This window comes from Pipistrellus hanaki (assembly GCF_964339955.1).
Source record: "Pipistrellus hanaki genome assembly, chromosome: 17".
Taxonomy (NCBI): Eukaryota; Metazoa; Chordata; class Mammalia; order Chiroptera; family Vespertilionidae; genus Pipistrellus; species Pipistrellus hanaki.
The window spans coordinates 11,774,581-11,790,479 of record NC_140519.1 but is presented as its reverse complement, the minus strand read 5'-3'; the positions used below and the strand labels follow the sequence as shown (position 1 = coordinate 11,790,479).

At 40.2% G+C, this 15,899-nt stretch overlaps 1 long non-coding RNA gene across 2 annotated transcripts in view; it reads left to right on the top strand.

Annotated features, from left to right (window-relative positions):
- The window catches only part of LOC311612266, a 50,101-nt gene that overhangs the window by 23,179 nt on the left and 11,023 nt on the right, over positions 1-15,899 (top strand). The window lies entirely within an intron of this gene.

The window sequence follows — 15,899 nt, the reverse complement described above, 5'->3', positions numbered from 1 at the left end:
AGCAACATCATGGGGTAGGTTTAAGACTGGGCAATTCAAATCTTTCCACAGACTGTGTTATACTCTCTTCCCCAAAGACAACACATCTGTTTTTTGTTTTGTTCATTGCAAATCATATCACAAATTACATGTTTTTTGTATCCTAGGAGTTACCCTTGAAATGAGATGATTGGGTTTCTGACCATTTTATTTTCACTAGCAATTATGGAGAGAATGCATTTTAGAATTAATGGTTGCTTGAAGGTCCACCCTTGGTCCTTGCTATCATATTACACACCCTATTCTCTGCCCAGCAGTAGTGAACACTTATGGCTTGGGAACAGTTATTACTGAGCCACCCTTCCTGCTGGCTGAGTGTACGCCTCCTTCCCTTTAGCTTCTTCTGTGCCTGCTCCCTCTCTGGGCCCCAGGTGCCTACTCTGACAGCCCCCATCATAGTCCCTCATCACCCACTGCTTACCTTGACCATGAGTTCCATCACTGCCCAACACAATGCTTTGCCTGCCATGATTCCCTCAAAAATGGCATTGATTCCTCCCCCTAAGGAACAAAACTAGCACCAAATCCTGTCACTCCACTCTTTCAACTGATCTGAGAATAAGACTGGCATTGCACAGCTCCTTTAGTACAGGCTACAAACTGAAAGTCAAAGAGGCAAGTGACCCACCAGGGAAGGTCACTCACTCAGACAGTGGCAGCCCAGAATCCAAGCCCATATCTCTTGGTTTGACTTGAACAGAATAAGAGTAAATCAAAATTATACTGTTCACACTAGAAAAGAAGGAAAGTCTATTTATCTATGCACATCTACAGCATTATATATGTCTTCTAAAAAGCAGAGACCCAAGTAAATATATAAAGATGTACTATATTCCCACAATTCAAAGCTCACCACTTTCAACATTTTAACATTCTTGTAGCTTACTGTGGTAAATATATGCATAATCACAGTACTTTTGCTTCTTTGCTTTTTTCCTGAAAATTTTAATTAAAAGTGTGTTTTGGAATCCAGGAAATTAATATTTATCAATTTGTCAATGGATATTTGTCTCTGTAGACATCATAGATTTCAGGCTCATTATGCAATTTATGCTCTTAGTACATAATTAAACCAGTTTCTATTGACAAACTTTGATCATAACAAAACACAAACAAGTTTAGGAAGATAAAAATCTTTCCTTTTTTTTTCTTTCTCCATTAGTACACATATCTGTTTTTAAAATGCCATATTTACTATAGCACCATACACTATTAATTTTGTTAACAATTTTTACCTTAACTAATTGTAATAATGGCATTTTGAGTAAAAAATAATATATCTCATTGTAATCATTTAAAGAATTTTATATGGATTTATATTTTCTTGAGGAAAGTTCTGTGTTTTTTGTTTGTTTGTTTTAATTTTTTCAGACCCTTGAAAAAAGGTAAAACAGTTTTGAAAGGGGTATAAATTATTTGTAGTACTTTTGTTCAATTTTTCATTAAAGTACAAAATCAAACATATTTTTCTTTAGCCTTTAGGATATTTGAACTCCTATGATCAGTAACATAGGCTGTCACAAGACATTTGACTTATTTCCCCCTCAAAGTCCATACAGAGGTCCCTCTTAGGGCTGTGCTTCTTTCACGGGAAGAATTCTGTACAGACTATGAAAATTATACTTAGGTTTAATTTTGTAACTATATAAAACCTATCCTGTTGTAGTAGGCACTAAATTACGGGTTCTTAAAGATGGCTTCATGTGATTTTATTTGCTTTGTTTTCAGTATTTGGTATGAAATTGGCACTAGAGAATGCATTATTATGTACTTATGGTCTCTCTTCTGGGTGCCAGTTTTTTGCTGATGTTAAAAGAAATTCCGTCTGATAAGTTGACAGTAAAAAACCATATCTGTAGTTAAAGTGTTTGAGTTACACATTATATTCCTTTGAGTAAAAATAGAAACTTGAAGTGTCGAAAAATTGCCATGCACCAAATGTGGCAAAATTTGCAGTTTCTTCATATAGAGAGACAGGAACTCAATATACATGAACACTATTGCCTCAGTATCTATTCCAAAGAGTGAAGAATTCTCATACTGAAAAGTATGTTAATAAAGGCACTATCCAAATATATAAAAGCCCACGTGACCATTACATCTGAATGACCAGTTGACCAGTCCCTATGTGGACGTGCATTGACCACAGGGGACAGATGCTCAACACAGGAGTCGTCCCATGGTGGTCAGCGTGCTCCCACCCCCACCCTCCCATGGCCCCTCCCACTGGCCAGCAGACCCCATTGGCCACTGGGGCTAAACCATTCATAGAGACCTGCTTCTGGGTTGGGGTTTCGTATGTAGCAGAGCAGCTCCCTTGCTGCTGTCTATTGAAAGTCAGCCCTTGACACAAGGGTTTATCTTGCTCCCTTCTTCTCCCTTCCTGGGGGCCGCCTGCCCACCATGGTGGTGGCACAGGCAGCAGTTAAGGAAGGAGGAAGGGAGGAGGCAGGGAACTGCATCATGTGCAGGGCAGCAGTGGTGGTGGTGGAGGCAGCTTCAGGCGTCCATCCTTCCGCACCCAACCCAGCGACTGTTGCCACCTCTCCTGACCCTGCCTGGGGCCCTCGAGCCTGGGCTGGGCTAGGGAAGTAGGGGTTGGGTGATGGCAGATGCAGCTCCTTTCCCAGGGGTCTGAGGCCCAGCCCCCTCCTTGGGCCCATCGCTAGGGAAGTGGGGGTTGGGTGATGGCAGATGCAGCTCCTTTCCCAGGGGGCTGAGGCCCAGCCCCCTCCTTGGGCCCATCGGCCAACCTCCTGTGGTCCCTCCCCTTGCTCTCCACCCCCATGCATGAATTTGTGCTTTAGGCCTCTAGTGTAAATTTTATAATCTGACTCTAAATTTAAGATGCCCAGGAATTTGGAATGTTTCAACATTAAAGCTGTAGTATTTCTCATCTCATTACTCTTTAAAAACCTACTATGCTAAATACTTAACAGAATAAATGAAACAGCATCGTTGCATGAGCTGATGTAAGGTTAAATATTAATGGCCTTTGTCATAATTTTAGTTATTCTCCTAATGACTTTTTAAGCACTTTAGTGTCTAAGCAATGTTGCCCTTTTAAATTTTCTAATTTTAACCTTTTGCTAGATCATAGGGATAACATTTGACTTCTGTTGCATAGGAAACTTAACTTCAGCTACTTTTAACTAAGAATCTATAATAATAAAAGGGTAACATGCTAATTAGACAGGAGGTCCTTCCTGACAAAGCTGGGGCCGGAAGGAAGCCAGCTGGGGTCCTGCTGATGACCGAGGAGAGAAGCCCGGGTCCCGGGGGCCAGAGGGAGGCCGGTGCCAGCAGCTGGGGGAAGGAAGGCCTACACTTGCATGACTTTCACAGCATCGGACCTCTTAGTATTAGATATAACACCAAACACAAACAGTGAAAGAAAAGGTAGGCATGACACTGTTTTTATTTTTACAGAATATTATTGACTAATGGCCCAGTGCATAAAATTCATGTGCATTAAAAGGGGATTAGAGGAAATATTTAAATATTGCTATTTGCCCTTTCTCTATAATACAAGTGTCAAAGATGAAAAAGAAAATTAGTAAAATTAGTAAAATGTATTTGAAAATCTTCCTCCTGTCAGAATCTGGAGCCTGCGACAGGTGAGCCCCACCCCCACTGGGTGAGATCCAGACCTGTCCGGCCCTGCCCCATCAAGCCCCGCTGGGCAAGGGGTGCAGCCTCAGGTTCATTGGCCCAGCACCAGGCAGGGGGGTGCAACCTCAAGTCCCCAGGTGCTGGGGCGGGGAAAGCAGCCTGCTGGGTAAGGGCCATGGCCTGAGGTCTTCTGGCCCGGTGTCAGGGGCGCGGGAGGGGAGCACAGCCTAAACTCCCCCTGCCTGACACTGGGGTTGGGGAGCATGACTTGAGGTTCCTGGTCAAGCCCCACTAGGCAAGGGACACAGGCTCTCTTCCCCTGCCCTGGCCCGGGACCAGGCAGCATCAGGTCCCTATTGATTGCTCCTTAAGGCTTGTTGGGGGAACTAAGTCTCTGCAGTGGGTGCAGCCATCTTGTGTTATGGAAACCCTGCCTCCATTGTGGGCATTGCCATTTTGTGATGGTGTGATGGTCAATTTGAATGTTCCCCCTTTATTAGATAGGATGGTAATATAACATTGTCAAATGTTCCAGGTACTGTCTTGGGGTCTTTAAATAGCAGATTAGGGACAGGTTATGTTCTCTTGGTGTCTATAGTGCTTTAAAAAAAAATTCTTTACTGTTTAAAATATTACATGTCTCCTTTTTCTCCCATTTACCACCTCCCATCTGCCCCCACCACCAAGCACAAGCCCTCCCCCGCTCCCCTGGTCTGTGTCCATTGATTACACTCATATGCATCATACAAATCCTTTGGTCAATCTCTTACCCATTCACCACCCCACCTTCCCTAATAGGCTGGACAGTCTGTTCAATGTTTCTATGACTCTGGTTCTATTTTTGTTCATCAGATTATGTTGTTCATTATATTCCACAAATGAGTGAGGTCATGTGATACTTATCTTTCTCTGACTGCTTTATTGTCCATAGTCTTTCCAGTGTTTGATAAAAGGTCAGCACATGGCAGTGAGCATTGTCAAAACCAATTTGTTTGTCTAGCCCAGTGGTCGGCAACCTCATTAGTCAACAGAGCCAAATATCAAGAGCACAAAGATTGAAATTTTTTTTGAGAGCCAAATTTTTTAAACTTAAACTTCTTCTAATGCCACTTCTTTAAAATAGACTCGCCCAGGCCATGATATTTTGTGGAAGAGCCACATTAAGGGGCCAAAGAGCCGCATTTGGCTCAGGAGCTGTAGTTTGCCGACCACGGATCTAGCCCATCAGAATAGATTTTATGATTGTACCTTCAGTATGTTTTATTAAAATTTACTTAAATTCTATTGAACTCTTACATTACATACATTGTGAAACATGCACAAAAAGAGTGATGGGAAAAGGGAGATAAAATTGAAGATCACTAGAACCAAGTTCTCGTACTTTGCTCTGTGGACCACGGAACTGGATTCCTGAGGCCGGCCCTCCCACCTGCAGAAGTGTGTTCAAACCTCTCCTCTGCGTAGGTAGAGACTTTTTGAAAAGCTGTAAAGAAGTGGAATTCTCCCTGTTCACCAAGAGACATTCAGTTTAGTCTAGTCATCTTAGCTTATTTCTAACTTTCTGAGAATCTTATGACTTTTCTGATTTTGGGAGGGAATTCACAATATATGACTGTCAGTCATGCAATTGAACAGACTTCTCTAAATAGGGGATCCTATAATTAAGCACCTATATGATATTATGTCCAAATCAAGGCGCTGCTCATAGTTGCTGTTCCCAGAATAGCAGGCAGAAACAGCACTGTCCTGGAAGATGGAGGCTTAGCTTTACCCCATCACAATGAGGTCACTATGAGGTGCAGGTGAAATAACCATTCTCCCACAGTATCTCCCCTGAAGCCCGGGGACTAGTGAGGGAACTTGTGCATGTGGTTTACATTCTCACTAACCTGCCTAGTGGTCTTTTATCTCCCTGTTAGTCTCTCATTAAACATATTTGGTTTTTGACATTTTATTAATATTTTCTTCCTCAACTTTTTAGAATCTTCATATGATAATACTAGTAAATTAAAAAATTGAATAAAATAGGTTGCTGTTTTCTACCTCACCTTGGTCCTATTTTAGACAGTGACAAGGCCAACATGTATATAAGGAGAAAAGGACCAGACCCAAACAAAACAAAACAAAACAAAACAAAACAAAATGAACAAACAACAACAACAAAAAACTGTGTGTCTGAAGAGGAAGTTTGTAACATAAATTAAAAAAGTACATGCCTAAACCGGTTTGGCTCAGTGGATAGAGCGTCGGCCTGTGGACTGAGAGTCCCAGGTTCGATTCCGGTCAAGGGCATGTACCTTGGTTGCGGGCACATCCCTGGTAGGAGTTGTGCAAGAGGCAGCTGATTGATGATTCTCTCTCACCAATGTTTCTAATTCTCTATCCCTCTCTCTTACTCTCTGTAAAATATCAATTAAAATAGTACAGCCCCAAATGTCCTTTGTTTTATGTACCAGTCAAGTTGCTACAGCTACCTTAAAAAGAAAGGGGCGGCTTTGTTTCTCCACTCATTTATGCCTGGGTTATAGCAGCACTACCTCTGGTTTTATTAGGCCACGTTAATGGTATCTGACACTTGAGTGCATGATCCCTGGACTTTGTAATATTAACGGGGGTGAGACATATAACAGATCAGAGCACAAGACTTGGCTGGATTGAACCAGCTAAACTAAAATTAATGGGTTTTGATCTATCAGATTTTAGAATATATTTTAATTTAATTAATTTAAGTTTAAATTGAGTTCATTTCTCAGAAAAAATTCTTAAGAGCACAGTTAATTAGCTCAGGTTCAAATTTGTCAGCTGATTCTAATTTGATGAGGGATTTCTTCTGGGTTCTTAATTGCTATATTTGCCTTTTTAAAATCACAAATTCGAAGTCCAAGAAAAAGCCGCTAGCCAATTGCATTAATGCATTACAGAGAAAGCATATATTATCCAGAGGCATTACTGGAACTGTGTGCATTATTTTGAAAAAAATAAAATAAAATTAATGTGTGATAGCAGAACTGTAATTATGCTCTTCAGATATCACTGGAAGTTCAGTAGGAAAGTCTGTGTATTAAAATAATAATGATGCATTGTATTGAGCAGAAGTGTTACAAAACAGTGAGCAGAATGCTTTTGGAGAATGGCAAATTTAAAGGACATTTTTTCATTTCAATTTTTAAAATGCAACTACTATAAACATATTTGCCTATGTAAATGTTCTTTTTGAAAAAATGCATGGCAGAAAGTCATTTAAACAATCCATTTTCATCCTTAGTGAAGATGGTATGCTACAAAACAAAGTAGCACATTTAACTGTTTCAATGTGTGGTCTTAATTATCATTTAGAACTTAAAAAAATTATATTAACTCTGTTTTAAAACTTCATTCTTGAAGGTATTACAGATGTCTAGCTTTTCCCCCTTTGACTTCTAACCCACCCCTGCCTTCCACCCCAGGCCATCACCACCCCATTGACTGTATCCAAGGGTTATGCAGACATGCACACAAGTTCACTGGTTGATCTCTCCTAACCCACCCACCTTCCCACCTTCCCTCTGAGGTTTGACAGTCTGTTCTATGCTTCCATGACTCTGAATCTATTTTTGAACAAAATAAACTGATGAACAAAAACAGACCTATAATTCTTTACATTTAAAGCAATATGTATCTTTACATTTACATTGGGTCAGAAATGCTACTCCTATTTCTATGGGAAAATTATAAAAGAAGAGCAATGTCTTTAATTAGATAAGTTTGGGGTGACTATGATGAGCCTATCTATAGTAATTAAAGGGCAATATGCAAATTAGACAGGATGTCATTCCAGACATCCTTCCTCAGGAAGCCAGGGCAGGAGGGAAGCCAGCCCGGGTCCCAGGTGCCTGGGGTGCCCTGAGGGAAGGCCAGGCCCGGGGGCCAGAGGAAAGCTGGTGCTGGCAGCTGGGGAAGGAAGCCCTACTCTGGTACGAATTTTCCCTCCGGCCACCAGCAGGCACCTGGGACCTGGGCTTCCTCACAGCCCTGGCTTCACCTGGGAGGTTGTCCAGAAGGACATCGAGAAGGATGTCTGGTCTAATTAGCATATTACACTTTTATTATTATAGACTAGAAGCCCGATGCACAAAGATTTGTGCTAGAATGGGCTTTCCTTTCCCTGGCTACCTGCACTGCCTTTTCACTCTGGCCAGTCCCTTTCTGCTTGGGCCTCAGAGCCACCTTTTTCCGCTCCGGCCCAGCCTCCTTCTGCTCCAGCCCCACTTTCCCATGCTGCCCGGAGGCCCTGAGAGACCGGGGGTGGGGCAGAATGCCTGCGTCCTGCCCCATCACTGGGCGCCTATGTATGCAAATTAACCGCCATCTTTGTTGGATTTACTGGCATATCCCTCCTGATTGGCTGGTGGCTCTTAGCGGAGATATGGTCAATTGACATGTTTGTCTATTATTAGGCAAGATGGCTCAAGAAAATAAATCTTAAAAACGGGTATTGACTAGTTATATTTTTATAATAATCTACTGATGCCTATGGCATATAGGTTGTTAACATTTTGAAAATATGAAATTATTGTCCAAATGTATTGCAATTTTATGAATTATTAGTTTCAGAGTTAAATGATTTTGTGTTTCACTAGTATTATTTTATTTGTAGATTCTTTCATAACCCTAAAATATATATCATAGTGACTGTCCTTAGGTTTATTCCGAATGTTTAATGAGTCTTCCACTGATATGCAATTTGCAATAATAGTTAAATTATAAATCAAATGGCTCTTTAGTTGCCTAATTTATAATATAAAAGGCACTATGTAATAATAGATAAGACTTAATTCTCAATTCAAACAACTCAAGTCAAGCTCTAAACAATTAGTATATGTAAGAACTGAGACAAGTTGCTTAAAGTTTCTGAACTTAAGGCTTTTTTATGTCTAGAATAAAAGTAACATAACTCACATGGCTGCTGTGAGAATGTAAAGGAAGAAAATGTGCACTTATTAGCCTAGTGTCTAATATGAACAATTACCATCATTATTATTTTAAGTGTAAATTCCTAATACTAAAAATGGTGTTCTCAATTCTTTTCCCTTCCTTCCCTCCCTCCCTTCCTTCGCATATACCTATCTGGCAGGATTTCACCTGTTCTATAATCCAGTGACTTTCTATTTCTAAGCAGACAACTATCTTGTGTCAGCTTAAAGTTGCATTGAAAACAGCCCGATTGCTTAGCTCATGTGTTCAAAGACTGTGAGGGGATGCATTTGGACTTGATGGCTGGGATATACCTCTCTCAGAGGTCCTAGCTTCTAGTAATATTCCAAAACCCCAGAATGATACTATACTTGTTCTATGCCAAATGAGATTGTAAAACTCCAAATAAACCCCCTTCTTTTATAACAGCATTAATAAAATAAAGTAATTAAGTTTGGAACATATGCAAAACCCTTATAGTTCCCTGGTATCAGATACTATAGTATATGCCAGCTTACATTAATTTGAAATTAAATTTTGAAATCTTCAAATTATCCTTTGGATAACTAACTTATTTTACTTTTGAGTTTAATTTCCTTGCTCAGAAAGTTTCTCTTTTATTATTGGTACAGAATGACAGAAACCAGAGAGGTATTATTGTATCTATTAGAAATATTCCCTGAGTCAACTTAAAACCATTTCATCCCTGGGGTAGGGAGTCAAGTTTAAGGAAACTTCGGGGATTTCTCAATCAAGAGGTAGATGAAACACAGGAACGAGGGTGCATCAGACTTGTTCAAAGCCCTAAATGTTGATTTTAAACTAATATAATTGAATATTGCTTTGAATCTGCACACCAAGGCCTACCATTGATCCTGAGCTCACAAATGGAACTTAGTTTATGGGTAACAGTCTTCAGGGGTATTGTATTAAACTATTGCTTCAATGTTTATACAGAATTATAGGAAATAAAAATTATTTTCTACTGAAGAGTGGAAAGACATTTCAAGGGACAAGATGGTAGGATACATTTTTAAAAAAGTTATCAGACCTTATATGATTAACCACAGAAGGACACCCCGGTTTATATCACTTTAAAAAATCAGCTAGAAATATTCAAAACATTTACATACAAGGGCAGCTACCAGCGGGCTATAGTTAAAATGCAGTATCGTGACCAACTGCCCTTTATTCTTCTTCGGAGAACAGCCCACTGCTGTGAATCGCTTTCTATCCACTGGCAGGGAAGGGGAGGTGCCTGACTTCACATCACTCCACAAGTCCAGTTGCCTCAGGAAGGGACAAAGCTGAGGAATCACTTGCACTTTATAGATCTCATGCAAGGCCGACTGAACCTAGCCTTTGAGGGAGGGACTTGGCCTAAAATCCCTTCCATGCTTATTTGCCTCCCACCTTCTTTTTGCTGTTCCTCTCAATTCCTTCCTGGTCTCTCCTAGGATCACTTTTTAATTAACCACTTGCATACAAATCCTGTCCCAGATCCATTTCTGGGCAATCCAACCTAAGGGAGATACTATGCACAAACACTTCTGCACAATGATTACCTTTCTTTTAGACCAACCCTTGCAATGACTAATCTGCTTGATGAGAGAAAACACATACACTCAGTAAATTCATTAACAATATATTTATTGAGAAGCTCCTAGGTGCTAGGCACTGAGTAGGCAAGTTGGACACAGAAGAGAACAAGACTTCTCCCTGCCTTCATTCTGCTGGTAGACACAGAAGGATATGGACAATATACTCCATTAGAAATGCAAGGATTTCTACAAAGGAAACTTGCATGTGTCTGTGAAAGCCAACGTAGGGGAGTGAACTAGACTGGGCTGTCAGAGAAAGCGTAACCGAAGAAGTCAAATTTAAACAGAATCCCAAAGATGAGTAAGGGAATGACAGGTGAATAGAATAGGGCACTTCCCCCAAAGAGGGTGCAGCCAACGAGAAAGGCTGAGAAACAGAACAGAATGGCCACATGGCTGGATATCATGAACGCTGGTGAATGAGCTAGGGAAAGGCCGGGGAAGTGGGCAGATGCCAAATCATCCGTCTCCTCATAGTCATTCATCACAAGGATGTCTGTGGTATCCCAAAAGCAATGGGTGCCTGAAGAGCTTCCGAAAGAGAAGGGACATGATGTTTGCATTGCAGAAGATTGCCCTGCAGAGAATGTCAGGTTCAGTCTGGATAAAAAAGAGGTACAGGAGGTCATTCAGCTGGTCTAGCTGCTAGCTAAGTAGTAATGAGGGTGGCTTTGGCTGATATGTGGCAGAGGAGTGGAGAGAAGTCAGTGGATGGCTTCAAAGACAAGGAAAGAGACATGACTTGGAATGGTGAGTACACAATACAAGGTGCAGCTGATGTGTTACAGAACTGTACACCTTAAACCTACATATTTTTATTAACCAATGTCACCCCAATAAATTCAATAAAAATAACATTTAAAAAGTAGCCCTGAGAAGAATTAGATAAGGGGCTAGTGAAGGGGGTGTGTGTCAAAGAACATGGTCCCATTTCAATCATGAACACCTGGAAAGAAATTCAAATTACCAAGAAGACACAGACCCTATGAAGGAAGCAGATTTAGAGTCCTACTGGACACTCAAGGTATCAGTTGCAATGTCCGATATATAGAGCAAGGATTAGCAGTGAGAAACACCTTTCATCTGTGTGTGTGTGTATGTGTATGTGCACGTGCGCGCGCACGTGTGTGTGTGTGTGTGGTCCCATTATTTATATATATGTGAAATATAAACATATGTGGACATCTTTGATTTTTTTAAAAAAGTCTTTAACTTAATCATGATTTTTTTTTTTTTTAGATCTGAGACCATTTAGAATATAGAATTATTATATAGGTAGTATGTTAGTTGCCTAAGTGACTGAACAACTGAACAACCAAACAATTGAATAACCAAACAACCAAAGACTGGTTAACTGGTCACTTTGATGAGCACTGACCCACCAGGGGGCAGACGCTCAACACAGGAGCTGCCCCATGGTGGTCAGTGCGTTCCCACAGCCAACCTCCTGCAAAACCCTTCCCCCAGCTGGCTGGCCAACCTCCTGTGGCCCCTCGGCTGAACTAACCTCCCACTGCCCCGATCAGCCCCAATCACCAGCCAGGCCAAGGAATACCCACCTGTGCACAAATTTGTGCCCTGGGACCCCAGTGTAAAATACATAAAGCCTTTCTGCAAAATATTGTAGAAGGAAAGAGGGAAGAAAGGGAAGTAGGAGAAACAGGCAAAGAGAAAGAAGAGAAAGACAAAGTGAGAGGAACTGGTGGGAAGTAGGAAGAAAATAAAAATAGAAAGCAAGGAGCTAAGAAAGGAAGAAAACACGTTCACCTCTTCCCTAGTAATTGTCACAGCCAGACTCAGCCCCATAACAAGGTCATTCCGCTGTTATTAATGAGAACAAATGTATATACTGACTGGACCCTGCCTATATGATTTAAAAAAATCTATTTTTTTTTCAATTGAGGGTTCAGACTTTTAATTTGGTGTTTCATCTTTTTAAAATAGATTGAATTGGATTTGGTGTGCTTGTAAATTTGGATTAAGGTTAGTCTGATCTGTTCTATAAGCAAAATGCCTTATTATTTTTACAAACCATAGGTGAGAGCAAAGCAATACATTTCCATTAACTAGACATGTTCCACTAAAGGTGAGTCATTTCTTGTTCCCAAGAGAATGTCTCAGAATAACTCAGAGAATGCTCAAATGCCACCCTGTGTGAATGAGAATAGCCACATGCCTAGTTGCAAGTACAATAGGCGATGTCTTCCGTGTCTCCCGGCCCGCACTGCGCATTTTGTCCTGTGATACGGAGACCTCGCCACGTGGCGTTGCAACGGAAACGTTGTTGTGTTACAAGATTCTGTTTTTCATCTTCCTTCCATGATAATCACTCTCTAATCTTTTTTCCCCTCTGTTGCCTCATTTTGCCTTCTTGGGATATTACACATGCTGAACACCATTATTACTTTTGGTTATTAACTAGAGATGGATTTGGAAAAAGTAATTTTGTGCCAGCTTGATGCAGCAGAATAAGCTGTCAAACAGCCTAGCAGGTGACTCGGTGCTGTCCTTCGGAGGGGTGACTGCACCGTGTGTGTTTAGAGGAAAGGTTAGAGGTAATCAGAGAGGATTATGGATGGCAGCTTTATTAAATATCTGCGGAGGTCTACTGTGGCTGCCACCAGATCATATGAGCTTCTGATATGAAAACAGGAAATTATTAATAAACCGCATCGGAGGTTCCAAATGCCCTTGCACAAGTTTACCTAATTTTATTTTCCAGGGAGATGAATGTCAAGTATCAGATTTATTATTACTTAAGGTGTAGGCCTTTTATTCTTCGAAGTGATTCTCTTTTAATTTGTTATATTTCCCTGGATGTTTGATGATATTAACATTGTTTAAACCGGGATGTTTCCATTCTCATTTCCTCGTAAGTAAACTTGGACAGTTCAGGATGGAGCACATTGCGTGTGTGCTTTCCGATAGCAGGTGATGAAACATGGTTTACCTGGAGACTTCGGTCAGCATATAAGTTGACTCCATGCTCTTCTCCATTTGAAAATTTCCATTTAGGACCCACACATCAAATGCAATTCTTCAAACCTCCTCTGTGGAAGTTTCCTAGAAGCCAAGAACTTTTATGTTGCTCATCTTTTAAAAGAATCCTTGCATGTATCGAGGAGGAAGCTGTTGGTTTATTTTTGTTGAGGTGCGGGAGAAAATCACAGGGCGCAGGGTTTTCAGAACTTCTCCACCCACCTCAGAGGCACCTTCATCTCCTCCCAGAGCTGAGCGAGGACTTGCGGAGCATGGGGGGTTTGACAGGCATTGAAACCAGAAAGGAAGTGTAAATTTTACTAATCAAAACATCTGTACGGTGCAGCCATGTACATTTTCCCATCAAGACATGAGAGAAATGTTAATTTTAGACGACTCCTTTTATGACCTATAATTACTGTCATTAAGAAAGCTCTGGAGACTTACAGGGAGCTTTGACTGAAATACAGTTTGACATGTTCTATAATTAATGCTGAATTAACATGCTACATTGAAGTGCCTTCGAAAAAAAGGTTTCTTTTTCTCCAAGAGAAGTCAAAGAAATCGCGTTACAGGAATGCCCGCCAGCACAGCAGTGACTTCTCAGGTACTTTAAAATTGCGGCTAAAACTTTCTTTGGTTTCAATTTGAGTAGGATATGTAGACCTAAGTATAGATATTTGTTTTCAGGGTTTTTTTTTTTTTTCAATTTCACATTCTTGAGGAAAGTTAATCATCAAAAGTAGTTAGTTGCTTTTGACATTTTAAGAACACACTCAGAACTCTGAAACTAACAGAAAATGTGATCAAACAATGCTCAGTGAATGGTTCTAGTGTAGTTCTTTTAATGTTTCACTTGAAAGGGTGTTACTGGAGCCCTGGCCGGCATGGCTCCATTGACTGGGTGTCGTCCTGTGCACCGAAAGGTTGCCAGTTCGATTCCAGTTCATGTCACATGCCTGGTTGGCGAGCTAGACATACCTCCCCACCACCACCACCACCACCCCCCCCCCCCCCCCCGCCTTAGAGGGCATGCTGGAGGCATCTGATCAATGTCTTTCTCCCTCTCCCTCTTCCTTCCTCACTCTCTCAAAGTCAAGGAAAAAATATAAAAATGAAGTGTGCTACTGGAATATATTCCTTTCCTGAAATATGAAATCCATGAAGTGGGTAATATTGTCTTTAAATCCCTTGACATTAGAATTATGCACCGTGCATACCGGGTGCTCAATAAGTATTTGGTGAATGAATTAAGAGTATATGAAATATATTGATAATATTTCAATGTTTCCCACAATCTCCTTCATACTACTGAAATATTCAAAAATTACTGAATTCATTGAAAAATGCTATAACATTTTTAGCAACAAACTTCCAGTATGTAAAGTTTTGCATGTGTGTGATATGAAAACAACAACAAACCATATTTTTAGAGTAATCTTTTAAACAAAAATGCTCAAATGAATCAGAGAGGAAAATCTTATTATTGTATAACAAAACTCTAAAATACTTCTAGATCAACTTCTGAACTTTAGTTTATTATTTATGGTTTGGAAATTTAGGCATCTCATATTATGTTGTTCAGAATTCCTAAGCAATCTCAATTCCTGAACTAATTCCTCCTTGTAAGAGGAGTAACCCTGACATTGCAACTCACCTGCTGCATTAGAAACAAAACAAAACAAACAAACAAAAATATAACCCTGAAAACTGAAACTATAAGGTACACAAATAGCCAATAGCCCAGAAAAACCAAAAGAGACTTTGGCATAAAAACTTATGATAAAAGGACACAGGTATGTCTCCTTCAACTTAGTGATATTGCTGTTATTGTTTCTGTGTGAACAAACACGATTATTATTAACATTGGTTTAAAAAAGATGCCATAACAGATATTTGTAATTATATTGAAAAGAGCAGTATTATTATCAAAGTGCAAAGCAGCCCATCATATGAGTTTCTAAAATAGCTGAATTCAAATAGGATAAATACATTAATATTGAAAGAAAAAATTCTGAAGCATGCTAAATTCCAAAAGAAAATAAAGATTTAAACAGTATAGGCAATCAAAATTAAGGACCAGGTCATATGCTTTTAGATTCAAATTTAGCTTATTACTGCATACCTAAGTGGTTTCACTCTTGGAATAAAAGTTTCTATAAAAGTTTTACATTTTTGTTATTGTTATTATTAGGAATGTATTGTGATTCTACATTGTTTGGAGCTAAAGAATATCTGATTTTGGAATATGAATAGGGTTTATCAACTAAAATTTGAATGCCTTAATTTGCTACTTCCTCCCTCATCTTTGGTGGGAAACTGGGTTCAACACTTCTATTTTTGAGCCATTCAGATGAGAAACATCAATGAGAGAAAAACATAGATTGGCTGCCTCCTGAATGTTCCCTAATGGGGATCTAGCCCATAACCTGGCCATGTGCCCTGACCAGGAATCAAACCAAAGACCTCTTGGTGCATGGGTTGATGCTCAACAACTGAGCCATACCGGCCAGGCTTGCCTCCATTTGTATTTTACTGTTTTCACAGGGATGAATCAGGCACCAGTCCACTCCCCTGGCCCCACTTAGGTTTAAGAACACCTATCAGACACCTCCCACAGACCTCCGGATGCCCTCTCACAAGGCATGAGATAAAAATGTAGTCCCCACAGCCCTCCCAACTTTAGGAAGGGGGATAGTAACATTGATAATTTCT